Source organism: Narcine bancroftii, chromosome 8, assembly GCF_036971445.1.
Source record: "Narcine bancroftii isolate sNarBan1 chromosome 8, sNarBan1.hap1, whole genome shotgun sequence".
Lineage (NCBI taxonomy): Eukaryota > Metazoa > Chordata > Chondrichthyes > Torpediniformes > Narcinidae > Narcine > Narcine bancroftii.
The window spans coordinates 109,734,746-109,751,542 of NC_091476.1; the positions used below are offsets into that span (position 1 = coordinate 109,734,746).

Below are 16,797 nucleotides of genomic sequence, written 5' to 3' on the forward strand. Positions count from 1 at the left end.
TTAGGAATCGTTAGGCAGTTCACATTCTCTACATCTGGCCAAACTTTGCTTTGGCGTTGATGGAAGAGGAGTGGGCGGCGGCGCCCCCGGGGTGGGGGTCCATGTTCAAGATGCGTTCCTCCTCGCCTCCATCCCTCGATCTCTGCCGGGATGCGTTGGTGCGTGTGACGGCGGCCCCCGCCCGCGCACGGACGCCAGACACTCGGAGCTGTCCAACAGTGGTACTGCTGATCTCCCCCACTCTTCCACGCTCCCAACGCGGGGCGGACGGCACTGTCGCCTGTGCCGGTTGCCGTGTGCTCCGATGTGATCCAACCATGGCAAGGTGGCTCCCTCGCTTTGCCCGCAATTCACACCTTGATTGAAGCAGAACAGGGCTTTTTTGGGGGGGTTTGTTTTCTCTCTTTTCTTCCTTCTCTTTAATTTAGCTGAAATTTGTGGTTGGATTTGCACAGCGTAGTCGAGGATTGGACAAGGCGAGGTAAGATACAAATTCAAACGAAACTGATTTCAATGTGGACGAGATTTTCTTTGATGTGAAAAGTGAGCAAGTAGGGCAAGTTGCTATTAAATTTGGGACGTGTCAAACTCGGGTCTAATTGGAATTCCTGAAAGTTTTTTTCTGTGGTTTAACTTTAAGAAGAAGGTTCCTTGCACATCAAAAAAAGGGGAAGGGGAGATGTGAAAGCGGCTCAGTGTCCGGGCCACTTTCTCAAAGATCTGGTGAGATCGCAGCGCTGATGCGTGTTATCCTGCTTACAGATGGAGTCATTCAGAGGTGTTCATACACTTTCAGTGGTGCTACTTGGTGGCGATTCTTCTCGGCGTACAAGGGTTAATGTTCCATTTTACTTGTGAGGGCGATGGGAAAAGCAAAATGATGGGTCACATCAGGGAAACTTTCATGAAAATAAAATGACCCATAGAGTCCAGGCAGTTAGTTACTTCCTCTTCCCATTGTTTCCAGCTTCCTTTCACTGCCCGAAGACAGTCACTTATAGTTCAAGGTGTCTTTAAACCCTTTGTTCTCACGTGCTGAACTTGTTGGTTCCACACATTATATATATATATATAGCGGAATAAGATTAAATTAATTGTAAAAGGTGATAGGCCGAACAATTCGATTCTGGTTTCCTATAATTCTCCATAATACTCGCAGTTACACACTTTTTTTCAGCAAACTTGCCAAGGATATCCACTTCCTTCATGCACTGTCGTTGCCTTCCGCTGACAGAAATATGCTCACTTTGTCCCACTGTGCAGACAATCGTTCTAACAAATGCAGTTGGATGGGCTGAGAGGATGCGAAATGAGATGAAATGCGAGTCACATAAATTCCAGCATCGATCCCTGAAGGTTTAGCCTCAGACACACACATGCCAAGATAGGCAGTTCTCACCTTGAGAAGAATGTCTCTACCTCTTTCACCTAGCTCTGGAGTGTTGTGTATTGATAGTTTCTAGTAAATATAGCTAAAGGTCTTTTACAAAGCAGATGATCAGGCAATGGTTGAGAACTGTTTGACTTTTAAGATTCGTTGTTTGTGTTTTTAAGATGAAAGATTTGATTTGTCCTGAACATTTGAAAATGCTCTAGTCGTAGCACAGGTACCACGACAGCTGCGAAAGGCACATCATTAATTCGGGACTGGATTCTGTTGTTTGGATACAGGGTAGCTTGACGGATCAGACCTTGTGATGTGAGTGAGTTTATACTTGGCTGGCCAGTATTCATATTCTCTCCATGTGTTTCAGATCCCCAGTGTTTCTGAAAACACGTAAAACTCATTGTAGGAAAGTCTTCGCACAATGAAAAATCTTCTCCAGTATTTTCATGAGAATTAATTCTTATTCAATTAAAATATTCAGTGATATGAAGGGGATTATCATAGTCACATGGTATACAGGTTTAAAGATTCTAGTGATGTTAGAATTGTTAAAATTATTGGTTGATTAGAACATAGAATAGTACATAAAAAGGCTCTTCAGTCCATGATGTCTGCACTAAACCTAATACCCAAATGAAACTCAAACTCTTTAGCCTGCATATGACCTGCATCCCATATCTTTTCCTAATCTTCATTGTGCTGCATTATTCCAAAATCTCAGCTATCTACTCTTAATAAATTCAATGGAATCCTACGTTGAACAGTTTACCATTCAGGGGAAGCATTATTTGCATCAATATATTCTGTGTTATGAATGATAATAGTTGGCTCTGGTGTATTCATCACTCGAACTGCAGCACGAAAATCATCAATACTGCCAAAAGCATGTCGATTTCATCTGCACCTGCTCCTTTAGTGGCAACTGGGAGTTTATTTCACGGCAAGTGGATGAGAATATTATTGGTTGGATGTTTTTGTCTCAGTGTCAGAGTCTGTTTTCCACCTTCAACTCTGGCGTTTCTCTCAGAGAGGTACTGAAGAGAAGCTGCTCCTTCCCCTATCACCATCTCAGATTTTTCCTCTTCTAATTTACCACCTAGTTAGTCTGTACTCTTCCCCAGGTTCCTTCCTCCATTTTCTCTTAGCTTACCCCTAACCTCTCACCATTTTATTCAGGCACCTGTCTGTTTTTTTTTGTGTGCTTATATCTTAAGGAAGAGCTCGGGCCAGAAATGTTGGCTACCCTTTACTTCCTATAGGTGCTGCATGACCTGCAGAGTCTCTCCAGAACTTTTGAGCATTACACAAAAATTGCTAAAAGTTTCTGAATTCTTCAGAAGTTGTGTTTGGCTACAAGAAGGAATATGCATTATTTTGTACGTTTTTGTCATTTAGACCAGCCATTCTCAATGGAGGCCATAGCATATTTAAGGGGCACCAGGCATTGATGATTTTTTTCTTGCTTTTTAGGTAGTAGATAGGAGAGAAGAACAGGAAAAACACAACTAAACACGAGTGCTTCACAGGGAAAGGGGTCCATCGATTTTGAGCAGAGTTATAAGGGGGCCATAGCCAAGAAATGGTTGAGAATAGATGTTTTAGAAGATGAATTTCTTGAATTGATGATCCACTGCTGTTTTTCATTCACTATTGGTGAAATTGTACCATTACACGTCCAGATTTTCTTTCTGTAATATGTGGGCTTTCAATTAATGTGTCTTGCCGCAATGTAATTTGAACCAGTTTGGAGAATTTTTAACTCTCTATTTAAAACTTAGAAGTATATTCCAGCTTGAGGAGAGTGAGTACGAAAGATAAAAGGGACAAAAGAAACATATATCTTTCATCCCTCAATTAATCTACTATGATTACCAATGCAGATGTCACATTTCCATTCTCTATGCTTTAAAGAGAACTAATAATTTAGGGATATGTAGTAGTATATTTTTAAGATAATGATTTCCCTTGTATATGCTTGGGATACATTGTTTACAGGCTGAGATATTAAACCTGATTTTCTTATTTTTCTTCAGGGGTAAACCTATGAATATATAACTCAGTGTATGAGTTGTATACTTGTATTGGTTTTGATGCCTTCTAAATGGTAACGTGGCATACCCAGTTGTTTTTTTTTATTCAGTGTTAAATGAGGGAAAATCAGTTTGGTTCAATTGTATATTTTGCCACGTATCTTTCTTTCATATATTTAGAACTTTTTTTTCTTAATTTCATTTCTGCTGATGTCAAGGCTAAACTACATAAATTTTCTTCATTCTAATGAAACACTGTTTTGATCACAAATAATCTTTAACAAAGATCTTCAATAAATATTAGCAGTATGCTAACATTGGGATGTAAGAAAATAGTGTTTATTTAATTCCTTTCTTATCTCTGTTGCCCTTTAACTCTCAAGATACAAATAACACTGTCCATCATACAATTGTGTATGTGTGATCTTTTAAAAAAAGGACAGCATTTGATACCATCTAGAGAGGCTGAACTCCTCTCTCATAGAGTATTTTATTTGAGTGGAGCACTTAGAATGTAATTTGTTAAAATGTATTTTCCTGTTGCTTCAATACGCAACAGAAGGAAGGATATGCCCCAGGGAGCACATTTAATGGGATAAATCCCAATAACAAGCATGGTGACTTATCACATGATCATAACAAAATGATTCTTATGGGAGCCAAATTGGGAGGCCTGGAACCAGAGCTGGTGGTGGAGACAAATAGCCAGGAAGGACATGTAATTGTGGAAGCAAGTCTGGGTGAGTACATGGTCCTAGAGCTTGAGAGCAGCAAGGAGTGCAGTGAGAGACTCTTGCAGAGCTTCCTTTGAAGAGACTTTGCAGTGGATCAACCAAATGGAGTAAAACATGAAAGTCTGCAGACACTGTGATTGTAGTAAAAACACAGAAATGTTGGAGGAGCTCAGCAGGTCTCGCAGCATCCATAAGATATATAACCAGCTTTTTAGATCAGGCACCTGTCTGCTTTTTACTCATACTTTGAAATGACCTGAAATGTTGGTTAAATCTTTACCTCCCTATGCTGAGTTCCTCCAGCATTTCTGTTTTTATTTTTAAAAATAAAATTTTTAACAGTGATTGACTGTTTCATTTGGACAAACAATGATAATGCCCCATGCTTATTGAAAACCTTATGCTGGGCTGGGCTGATGGCCTTGTCAGTTTTTTAGGAACATTTATAATCTAAAGATGCTCTAGTAATTCTGAGATTTTCTGTTCAAACAGAGAATGTGGCTTTATGACTGACACCTCTGAGTAGAATCAGAAAATTCATCACCCTGAATAATGAATTATATTTTTAAGCTGAATGCCACATACAAGCAAAGCATCATCTTGCTCACAGCAAGATTCTGCAGATGCACTTGCTTGTATTCATTTTATGGGAATGAGAGTACAGTGGCAAGGCCAGCATTTATGGGCATTCCTGACTGTTGTTGATACAATTCTATGGCTTTTTAGGCTGTTTGAAAGACCATTTAAGAGGTGACCACAAAACATGGGTTTGAAATCACATACAGGTTGGACTGAAGAAAGATGATATATTTCCTGCTATGAGCAAAAAACAAAGAATCTGACAGGTTTATTTCGGCTTTTGTGGTCATCATTGCCATTGATAGTTTTCCAAATTTAAGCATGATTAACTACATTAAAATGCCACGGCTACTTGATAAGATTTGAATTTCTGGATTGTTAGTTAAGACTTCATGATTACTCATCCAATAATTTAACCACTACGCCACACCACACCTTAAACACTTTATTGCACTGTTATGATTATGTTACTGCTTCAATAATTTTGAGGTAGTGACTTCATGTCATACCCTTTAGGAAGTTAACTCTCAGTACATCTAGTTAAAAATGTAGAGGAATAACCATGGAAAAAATAACTTGTAAAAACCTAATTGTTTGCCTAACCTCTCTCAAGAAGAGTTGATCTGCCATGTTTGTTGATTTTGGTAATTTGAAAATCTCACTGATTCTTGGTATCTGGCTAGGATTAAAGATGATGGGAGATTTCCTGACTGGCCAATTTATGAGGCCTAAATTAACAATCCAGAGATTCAAATCTTATCAAGTAGCTGTAGCATTTTAATGTAGATAATTATGCCTAATTTGGGAAAACTCCGTCAACAGCAATGACGACCACAAAAGCCAAAATAAACCTGTCAGATTTTTTTGTTCCCTGTAATAACTGGCAGTGAGTGATGTTCTTGTTCCTGATTTATTTTCCTACAAGCTGCTTTGCCCCAGTTTCTCTTGCAGCCTGGACTTGAAGACCAATTCTTGCACATGCAGTTACAGCAAACATGGACTTGTGAATTTCTGGTTCCAGCCTTAACCCTCCCCTTCAGATATCAACAATATCAAAGAATATCATTGGGTAAGATGGTGTGAGGGAGCGCTTGAAAAAATGGGATTCAAATCAAAATAAGAATGGAGGCATTTGTAACAAATTCAATCTATCAAGGCATTAGCAAGAAGATCAGTTCAGCTCTTTCAAGACGGTGCAATTAATGATGTACAATTTATTGATTTGTATTTCTAGTTACTCATTAACTCTATTCGGTATATATCAGATGAATGTTTTATTTCTTTAATTATAAATAAAACAAAATAAATTGAACGTTGGACTGGGAAAAAAGTGAATTTAGAAGTTTTGGGAGGGTGGGATTAAAGGGAACATATTTTGATCTTGAGGATTTCCTTTTTGTTGTATCTTGCACTAATGAAGCTGTTATTGTCTTTCATGTGGTATTGAGAGTCATTTCCACCATCTGAAAGCCTGTTACTTTTTTAGACATACAGCATGGTAACAGGTCATTTTGGCCCAAGAGTCTGTGTTGCCCAATTTACATCCAATTAACCTACACCCCAGCTACTTTTTGAATGGTGTGATGAAACCAGAGCCCCTAGGGAAAACCGACACAGACATGGAGAGAATGTAAAAACTCCTTACAGACAGCGAGGGATTCGAACACTGGTCCTGATCGCTGGCACTGTAAAGGCGTTGGTCTATGCCAATCTTCTCTTCTGTTTTATGTCTTGGGTAATTAAGGTAAAAGCAAGGCCTGACTTTATCTGTTTGATCTTCAGGCTGAAAAATGTGAGAAATTTGCAAAAGCAGCAATTGAACAGACACAAATTACTATCTAAGTGTACCAATGGTTTAAAGACCCTGAAATGATACCCATGAACTTAATGGATTGGGTAGATGGGTGTAATTAAGCAACTTGGCACAGCTTCTAAGGTCATTGAACATTGTGGAATATCACTGACGTTAAATGTTGCATTCACATCGTATTAAGTGATTCAGTAGGAAATATTTTGATTCCCTGCAGAGTACATAGATCAGTATTTTAAGTCTGGAGCCAGGAGCAGTATGCTGTATTATATTACAAGATTCAAAATCCCTCTGGGTTTGGAATGAGATGAGAATTTCCCATATTCCAATCAGGGTTTTATTTTTATTGAAGATCAGATGGATCCAAAAATGAATTGATTTGAAGGTGTTGTCACACAGGAGAGAAATTCAAAAAAGTTAATGGATGACCACTTGGAAGAAGAATATGAGCTATGGAAATGTACAGTATTTAATTTCAAGCTGTTTTGAATTTGTAGTGAATGGGAACATGTTCAAAGTCCCAAAAAATAATGAATAAGTGAAGGAACCAGCAAGTTATAGAAATATTTCAAATAATATTGTCTTAAGATTTTAGTTTTACTGAGTTGCTTGACAAGTCACATCATTCTTTGTCAAAAACAATTCCAAGATTAATTTATTTTGAGATGGGATTTGGATTATATTAGTATTAACTAATTTATTAACTAATTAATATTAACAACAGTTGTATGTTTTGGGAGGGTGTACTGGTTGGGACTTTGTCTTGTCAGATGTGAACCAAAGGAGAAAATACTAAGAGCAATGACCAAGTAGTGTGGCTGGATGAGAGATTAGTATTTGTCACAATACTGGTCAGTATTCCCAATATAATTAAAATATTACAAGATAAAATGTATATCCATTTAAGGGAGAAAATAGCACTTTTGTTTAATATCTCATTCAAAGGAAATTCAGTATTTCAGGAGTGCCTTTTCTTAGAGTTATCATCTATACAATGACTGATATAAAAGCAGACAGTCACTTTTAGCTCTCTCACCTCTACACTGCTTCTGAACTATAAGACTGTTTGCCAGCAGGCATGGCAGCATGACCAGAATTTTTCTGTCTCAATATTGGGAAGACTGAAGCAATTGTTCTCGCTTTGCTCTGCAATCCTGAGGCTGGATCTTGACAAGTATATTCCTTTACCTCTAGAATTTCTGCTCGACCCATTCAATTCCTCTAAAAACTTTGTTTTTGCTGCATTTTCCAGAACCTGTAGTCTCTGTCTTCATTGATCTTTGCTGTTTTGATCATGAGCTGAACTCGGATGGTATTGTCTGTCATTGCTAAGAGCGCCTACATTCACTTCAATGATGTTCCCACTATTCAGCCCTCTAATGAAGTACTCTCACCTCTTGTTTATTCCTTCCATTAACTCCACATCATCCAACAATCTGTATGTCTAATTTAATTTAATTCAACTGCCCAAGTCCTATGAACCATTCCCCAAACTCATTGACCCATCATCCCTGCACTTCCATTGATCCCAATTTGAGCAACACTTCAATTTTGGAATTCCCTTTTTTGCTTTCAAATTCCCCCTCTTTATTATTTCCAATATACTCAAGTCCCAGGATTTTAATTCTCCTTCAATTGTGACTTTTTAAACTTTCCTGGTTTTAATATACTTAATAATCCCCCCTCCCCCCATGACTTGGAACCATTATATTCAATTATGCTTATGAAATGCCTTGGGGTATTTTACAGCCGTGCAATGGAATATTAGGCTGATGGGTGCAATAAGGCTGAACCTGTAATACTATTGCGTGCGTGCGGAAGCATGGAATGGTTATTAGAATCCTCACACAGAACGTGAAATATTGCCATTCGAATTGTGCCACTTAAGCTTTGATTGCCATACAGTCCAAAACATCTGGTTACCAAAGCGCCAATGAAACTGACCAATAGCATTAGTGATTTTTGTCATTATTTTTTGAATGGTGAAAGTCTTGAAGTAACTCAGCTAAATTAAATGCAGAGGTTTGGATTGTTAAATTGAGGACCGGTTGATATTTCCATGAATCCATGCGATTTGCTTAAGATGTTATAAGCAGAGAATAAGTAATCAGGGTGAAACTATTTTTCCTGAATTAAGCATCAAGGGTAATGCCTTGTGAAGAGGAATTAAATTTTCATATGAAAAATTTGCAGAAGACCATCTTTGAAAGCTTGGACAATTGAAGCTTCTTGGATTAAGTTAGATTATTTTGTTTGATAAGGGGTCGATAGATTCCAAGCAAAAGTGGGAGAAAAAAATAGAGCTGAAGTACTGATTATTAATTATTGCCAAGATTGGCAGAGCACATCCAAACATTTGGATTGTGTATTGTTGTACATGGTGTTTCTAGGTCTGACTTTACAATGTATATGAGTGTTTGTGTCTGTATGAGTTCACCATTGCAAATGTCATGTGAATGCTTGCACAAACTGGTGCATGAAAAATAATCAAAAATTGCTTTTTTCCATTGTTACCGATTTGAAATATGATGTCTTCATTAATGTCAATGACTATGTTCCATTTAGGGGTGAGACTGTTTTAAATTAACATGACCCATAGGATCATTTTTTACTTAAAGTAGGACATAAATTAGGGTAATTAAAAAAGGCACAGTTTTGTGATGTCAAGTTTGTACACTGCAAGTAAAGAAAAGAATACAGTTTGGAAATTGGGAAGAATGAGCAAGAATATATAAAATGAAAAGACTGTTATTTGGAGAGTAAGAGGAGATTTAAATAAAAAAAATGAATGAATACATTACTGATGATAACATTGGTAAAAAGAATGGGAGTCTGTGCACGTGCACATGTGTGAGAGAAAGAAGGGGAAAGTGGATCAGAATCAAGTGAATAAAGAAGTGCTTGATTATTCCATGGCACATGCCTTCACATGTTGCATTATCAGCTACCAATGGGAGATGATCAGCCTCTCACCATGATAAGGGCACTAAACCAGTTCTCTTCTGATTCAACTCAGCATTCCTCTTTGCTGTTTCTGCCCCCAAAAAATTGGGAATCGAGCACCTTCGTTCTAGAAGAACAGGTTGTAAACTGTTACACAACCTGAATACTCTGGTGTGCTATCTGCTCCCCTTTGTGTTTTATGGATTACTTTTTATTTAAATTTGCCCCGTATAATTTAAATCAATGACCCAAATGGTAAATTTCTGGATTCTTTTAATTTTGTTGTGCAGCAAAAATATTTCGAAGTTATTTCAATTTTTTTTTAAACTAGTCACCACATGCTGGTTCCTCTCTCCTGCAGACATTGCATTCCCAAGCTGAGCAGGGCACAGCTGCATCCCAGCCCTGAATTCTTGACAGAAAAGCTCCTCCATCAAATGCATATTCCCATTCCTATTCTCTCCCCGTAGGGATATACTTGGGTTTGGCAGAATGTCAATTAAACTTTTTTTTTCTCTCCCTCTGTTCTCCTGCTTGAATTTTCAATGGAATTCCAGCTGGATAACCCAACAAAATCCAAGCCTTTGTCCACGCATCGTTTTAGATCTTCAGTTATAATATACAGTTCAGCTTTCAAAGCACAATGTAAATGCTTTATATGCTTTTCGTCCTTAGTGTTAATTTTTGGCCTAATATGACATAAAAATGTTTTTACATGATTCTTAATGTGGAAAATGAGCAATAAACTAGTACAGGTGACCCTGGTATTATAGCTGTTCAGGTAATGGATGATTGCCCATACAGAATTCATAAATTACCATCCAGTAAAAATGAATTAAATTCACTCATGAAATTTAGGTGAAAAAGATGAATAAACAATATTTTCCCTGGATGTCCCTGGACATTCTATTGAAATCAATTATTGTGTTCAAAGTCTCCAGTCAGGTGGACCTCAAAAATGATGGCAATCAGGAAATGGCCTCCATGATGAAGCAGCAATAATTCTGTTAAAAGTAGTGAACAATTGAAATTCACTTTTCCTGAGTGCAACTCAAAACCAAATTTTATCTTTAACTTTATTGATAGCCAGACATGCAAATTTGATTAAGTGAAAAGATAGCATTCCACCCAGCCATAAACAATGGTTAAGTGATATTATGTCTTGTTTAAATTTAGAAAAAAAATTAGTTATGCCATTAAAGATTCAAATACTAATTTCCTAAAAACATGGAGCCTTTTATGGACCATGACCACAATCTAAAATTTGAGGGTTGTTGTAAGCTTTGATGCTGTGCTGTCCATTTCCAGATTGTTGCCTCTTGATACCCACGTTCATTTTTTTCCCCCCAACCTTGTATAGTGGTTGAATTAATGGGGGTGGGGGTTTTCCCCATTTTCTTGTAATTTGTATTTCCATATATAATTGTATTTAATTTTTGTATTATTGCAAACTTCAATAAAAATATCTTAAGAAGAATGGGAAAATGAATTTCTTTCTTTCTCAGCAACAAACCAACATTTTCTATGTACGATGACGTAGAAGACCGTCCAGCTCCAGGCTTAGACTATTGGGCAAATATTAAGATGTGGGAGTTATTCCTAATTTCCTGAAGATGAGTAGTGTTGACAATGTACTTCAAATTAATGCCGATGTTGTCAGTACTTTTATTGTGTTGAGACATAATCCTACTGGATGGAATGCATGGAGAATAAAATGGCATTAGTAGGTTATGCAGTGTTCTTTAAGACAAAGGTACATAACCAATGTTTTGGTAGTGAGCCCTTCGATAAGGTATGGCCGACTTTAAATGTGGTGTGTTCACCCTGAAGTTAGTGGGGTGGAGATGGATGGGGAGGTGATGTTGTGAGCTTTATGAAATAACTTGGGAGCTGGACTTGCAAGGACCTTTCAGATATGTGGGCAGGTGATTATTTCCTATTTCTGGTAGCCAAAGGTAGCTCAGATGGTCCAAGGTCAGAGGAAGTATGTGCTAATCATTGTTTTAGAGATTGCCAACAACAGCTAGATTCAGACAGTTTTTAACTGTAAGTGTGTCTCCGATGATCATTGGCTTGCAAGTCGGTCTGGGCAACACAGAGTTCACTCACTAGACATGCCGCTCCACCCAGGTTCAAAGTTGGAATGAAGTCTACTCAAAGGAAATTCAGAAGAAGTAATAATCTGTCACTGTAGTATCTTTAATGTAGTAAAAATATAGGACTATTATCAAAGCATTTTCATGTCACATAAAAAGAAATTGGAACAGGATGCTCAAAAACTTCTTCCAAGAGGAAGCAAAAAGGTGAAACAGTGATTAAGTCTGGGTCAGCAGAGAGGAATGGTTCAATGTTAAAATTGACCTACAATTGATAATAACACAAGAAGAGTATGGAATAGGTCTATAGAAGTGTCACACACCTGAGCAGGTAACTTTGCTGATGACTCCACAGATGATACCTAACCTGACAAATAGGACATTATAGCACAGTGCAGGGCCTTTGGTCCATGGTGTCGTACCAAACTGTGTGGGTGTGGGTGTGGGTGTGGGTATATATACACACCTACCAAAAGAAACTACCTTATAATCTGCTATTTTTCAAGAGTCTCTTAAATTCCCCTATTGTTCCAACATTCACTACCACCCCGGCAATGCATTCCAGGCACCCACAACTCTGTATTTTTTTAAAGTTGTCCCTTTCCTTCCCCCCCCCACCCAAACTTTCCTCTCTTCACTTTGAAAAGATGGCCTCTAGTATTTATTACTACTCCTGCCCTGGTAAAAGGTACTGGCTGTCTGCCTTATCTATGTCTCTCAACCTTGTAGACCTCCATTGTCACCTCTCACCCTTCTTCATCCCAAAAAGAAAAGCCCTAGCTCTGCTAACCTTGCCTCCAATCCAGGCAACATCCTGGTAAATCTCATTTGCACCTTCTCCATAGCTTCCACGACCTTCCTATAATGAGGTGACTAGAACTGAACACAATATAATAAGTGTGGTCTCACCAGGGATTTATAGAACAGTAACATTGCCTCATGACTCCTTCCAAAATGCATCACCTCACTCTTATCCAGATTGAACTCTATCCACCACTTTTCAACCCAACTCTGCATCCTGTCTATAATCCTGCTGTAACGTATGGCAACCTTCTAGACTATCCACAGCACCTCCAACCTTCATTTTGATCCATCCCTCCACTTCTTCATCCAGGTAATATTTCTACCATTTTTTAATTTTAATATCTATTTTCAAGTATCTGCATGGTTATAACATATCCAGATTGGACAACAGTTTCCCCCCCCCCCCCCCGCCAGCCATCAGACTCCTGAATTCCCAGAACATATGTGGATAGTACCGTGCACTTTTACTGTATACATCTTAATATTTTAATATTTCAATGAGTTTAACTTCTATTCTAACTTGTATTTATGTAAATATGCTCATGGTCCTGGAAAAATCCCATCTCATCTTTACCATGCGAGTATGGTATAAAATGATAAATAAAGATGACTTTATTGTCATTTTTACCTTGTTATTGACCTGTCTTCCTATCATTAAGAATCCATGGACTTGCACAGCCTCTTTATTCTTCCCAATCATTCATATCCTGTTGTTTGTAGAGTATTCCATTTCTTTGTTTCAGTTCCCAATACATTAACTCTTATTTCTTTGGATTAAGTTGCAGTTTCCAACTCTCTGCTGAAATCACCATTTTGTATCTGTATGGAATTAAAATATTCCTCCTCACACTTTGTCCTCACACTCCTACATTCATCTAAATTATTAATATTTATTACAAAAAATAATGAACACCGGAATCTTCATTGGTAGTAGTCTTGCAGCCATAACAATAAACATCCATGAATATTTATTCTTTACCACAAAACTAATTTTGAATCCAATTTTCTGTTCTCCACCTGATTCCCAAAGGCTTTAATTTCTTATGAGCAACTTGAATGCTGAGCCAGAAAGGGAGAAAATGGGATGTATGGCAGAAAGACTTTTTGGGTAAAGAGATGAAGAGGCAAGGAAGACTAAGGAGAGTGTTCAAGAGACCAAGAAATGGAGGAGCTACGTATTTCATTGAAAATGGAAGGCATGTTAAAGGATGGGAGAGTTCTGGGAAGTGGCTGATTGACTATTTTCATTAAAAAACAGTTTATGGGACATCGATCTAAGGCAGGTATGAGCTAATTTTTTTTATTTAATTAGACATACACCACGGAAACTAACCATTTCGGCCCACGAATATGTGCCACTCAATTAACCTATATCGCAGGTATGTTTTGAATGGTGAGAGGAAACCGAAACCCCCAGGGAAAATCCACACAGGCATAGGGAGAACATTCACATTCTTTACAGACAGCACAGGATTCAAACCCCGTTCAGATCGCTGGCTCAGTAACAGCGTCGCACTAACCACTTTACCAACCATACCTATTAGTAGCATATTCCTCCCGTTTATGAAGTGAGTGTCCCATCTTGATATATGATCTATGTAATCATGTCCCATTATCATCAATATAGTTGGAAACCCACAAATAATAAAAAAAGAAAATCATGAATGTATAAAGGCCTTGTAACTGAAACAGCCTCTATATATTTAGTTTAAATTGGTCAATAGTTTCTTGACTAATGTTGAGCAATGCCACAGGTGAGCCATTTGTATTCAATGGTAATTTGTCTGACCACTTAAGTCAGAATAAGTCTTCAATTGAAAATGGTAACTTGCTTCATGCTGTCTCTAACCTTTAGCACCTGTTTATGGGATGTCAGCTTGACATTCTTCCATCAAGGAATTAATGCAATATAGTTTGTATTTCAAGCTGAGATAATGTTAGATTTAGAACCAATAATTACCTGTCACAGTGATAAAAAGACTTTTACAATGTCCATTATTCTAACTTTAAAAGGTCCCTGGGCATTACTGTAACTTTAAAAGGCACCTGTGTTCTTCCTTGGAAAACTCGTGCAAAATTATGATTTGCAGATTTGATACCTCCAGATGTTTGCAGAATGAGCAATTATTTTATTTTAACAATTATTGTATTTTAGCTGCTGTGGGCACAATGAGACATCTTTGCAAATTTTTATGACCAGGATGTTACTGGAACTGGAGGACTTGTGTCACAAGGAAAGGAAAGGCTAAAGAGACTGTGTCTTTTTTTCCCTGAGGACTGTAAGAGGCTGATTGGAAAAAAATATGTTTAGTACCAATAATTATGAGAAACAAAAAAATCTTTAGGAATAGATTTAAGGCAAATGGTCGGAGCCTTTCTTCTAGAGTAGGAGGAATCCAAAACAAGGGGTCACAAGTTTAAATCAAAGCGTGGAAGACTTAAAAGGGGTCTAAGGGGCAACATTTTCACACAGAGGGTTGTGGGGATATGAGCTACCACAGGAAGGCATTTAGTCAGGTATGTGGATAGGAAAGGATTGGAAGGATATGGGCCAAATCGAGATATTAGCTTGGATAGACTACTTGGCCAGCATGGATGAGTTGGGCTGAAGGGCCCATTGCCATGGAGCAAAGAATCGAGCTCTCAGTCTTGATGATTCTACAAATCAGTTCAATTGATTTCCAGGGAACCATTTATGTCTGTGGTAGCAGATGTAGGCAAATTGGCCCTTGTGATCCATTCTATCAATCAAATCATTGCAGCACTTATAAACTCTTTTACAACCATATCACTTGATGTCCAATATAAAACTTTCATGGGTCCCAGCCATAAGGAATTCATCCAAACAGATAATGGAAAAAGTCAATTTTGTCGCTGATTGTTCTATATTTCACCACTGATCATCTAAACGTGTGAAGTAACAAAATGTCTCAGCATTTGAGAAATTCAATGTGGACCAGAACATATAATAGATGGGAAAAAACTGAAACAAAATAAATGCATACCAGACTTTGTACTTCCAATGAATAATTCATCTGTCCAAGGACATTTTATTTGCTTTTGAGGGACATCTGTTAAAATTATTTTTACATTGTGATGGCAACATTTTCAGTAGGGGTTTGTAAAGCTGCTTCCCTATCATTACTGAATTCCCCATGATGCCAAGCAAAGCCATTAGATGCTTTAGATGTGAAATACACAGCTAATGTTTACGAATGGGAACATATTCTTAATGTCCTGTGAATCCAGGGATACAAATCTTCCCAGACTGTTCTGGAGGCTTCAGGAGTTAAAGTGACAGTCCTTGCCACGAGAATATTAAAAAATAATAAAAGCAGTGAAAAATTGCAATCTCTTTAAACTTGTTTACTTTTGTTGACAAGAAATCTAAATATAATGTGATGAGGGATGTCTTGGAAATCATAGCATTGAATTTTGCTGCACAATCACAGTTTTAAGAATTTTAGAGGAGAGGGTCTGAACACAGGATTCTCCATGCAGCTGTTTGTTAAATAGTATGCAGCTGGGAACATCATGCAGTCTTGTGCCTTGAGGTATTTATGCAGTCAGGTAATACAGAAAAGATTTAGAAATGCTTCACTGTTGAAGGTTCTCAAGTCTGCTCAGCTCTGGAAAGAAATCATCTGCATTGAATGAGGAAATCTGTTTGGTCTCCTCTCTTCCTCTGAGAACACATGCATTGGTTCCACAGGTGTGCAACAGTGTGTTTCTGGTTTGTTCACCCAGGGGTTGGCATCTCCTCTCAACATCATCATAATCTCTTTCCACATCTGCATTCTCTAAAATCACACAGGATAACCCTTACCTCCCTAAAGTGCTTATCACTGGGCTGTGGAATGCAGTGGAGAAAATGATTTATTGGATGACATTTATCAAGAATGTTGCTTAAATAGAGGTCAAAGAATTGTAGAATACAATTCACACATAGAATCTTTGATTCACTATCATCTAGAAGGAAGTTCAGAAGCATCAAAATCAGGACTGTCAGTCTGGGAAATACCTTCTTCCACCAGACTATGAGACTGATGAACAACATGCTGCAACCAAAAAAATCATCCCTAAATATTTATTCAAAATTATCTCTTTGTATATCTATGTGATGACGTACTCTATAATTCCACAATCCAGAGAACCACTCTTTTGTCTGGTTGTACAGTCGGATGATAATGAACTTGAGAATGGATACATTGACCTGGCAACCTCCATTGTTTCTGCCTTTGAGTCTCTGCAAGGACAATGGAACTGTTCCTTCCAGTTGGTTTATGCAGAGTTATAGCTTCACTTCTTTTTTTCTTTGGCTTGGCTTCGCGGACGAAGATTTATGGAGGGGGTAAAAGTCCACGTCAGCTGCAGGCTCGTTTGTGGCTGACAAGTCCGATGCGGGACAGGCAGA

General features: G+C 38.0%; 1 protein-coding gene across 1 annotated transcript in view; it reads left to right on the forward strand.

The window, feature by feature from the left end:
* The first annotated feature begins 260 nt into the window (after nucleotides 1-260).
* Nucleotides 261-16,797, forward strand: part of LOC138741173 (D(2) dopamine receptor B-like) — an 80,279-nt gene continuing 63,742 nt past the window's right edge. The window contains exon 1 of the mRNA XM_069894853.1: nucleotides 261-481. The gene's annotated coding sequence lies outside the window, so the exon portion shown is untranslated. The remainder of the gene's footprint in view (nucleotides 482-16,797) is intronic.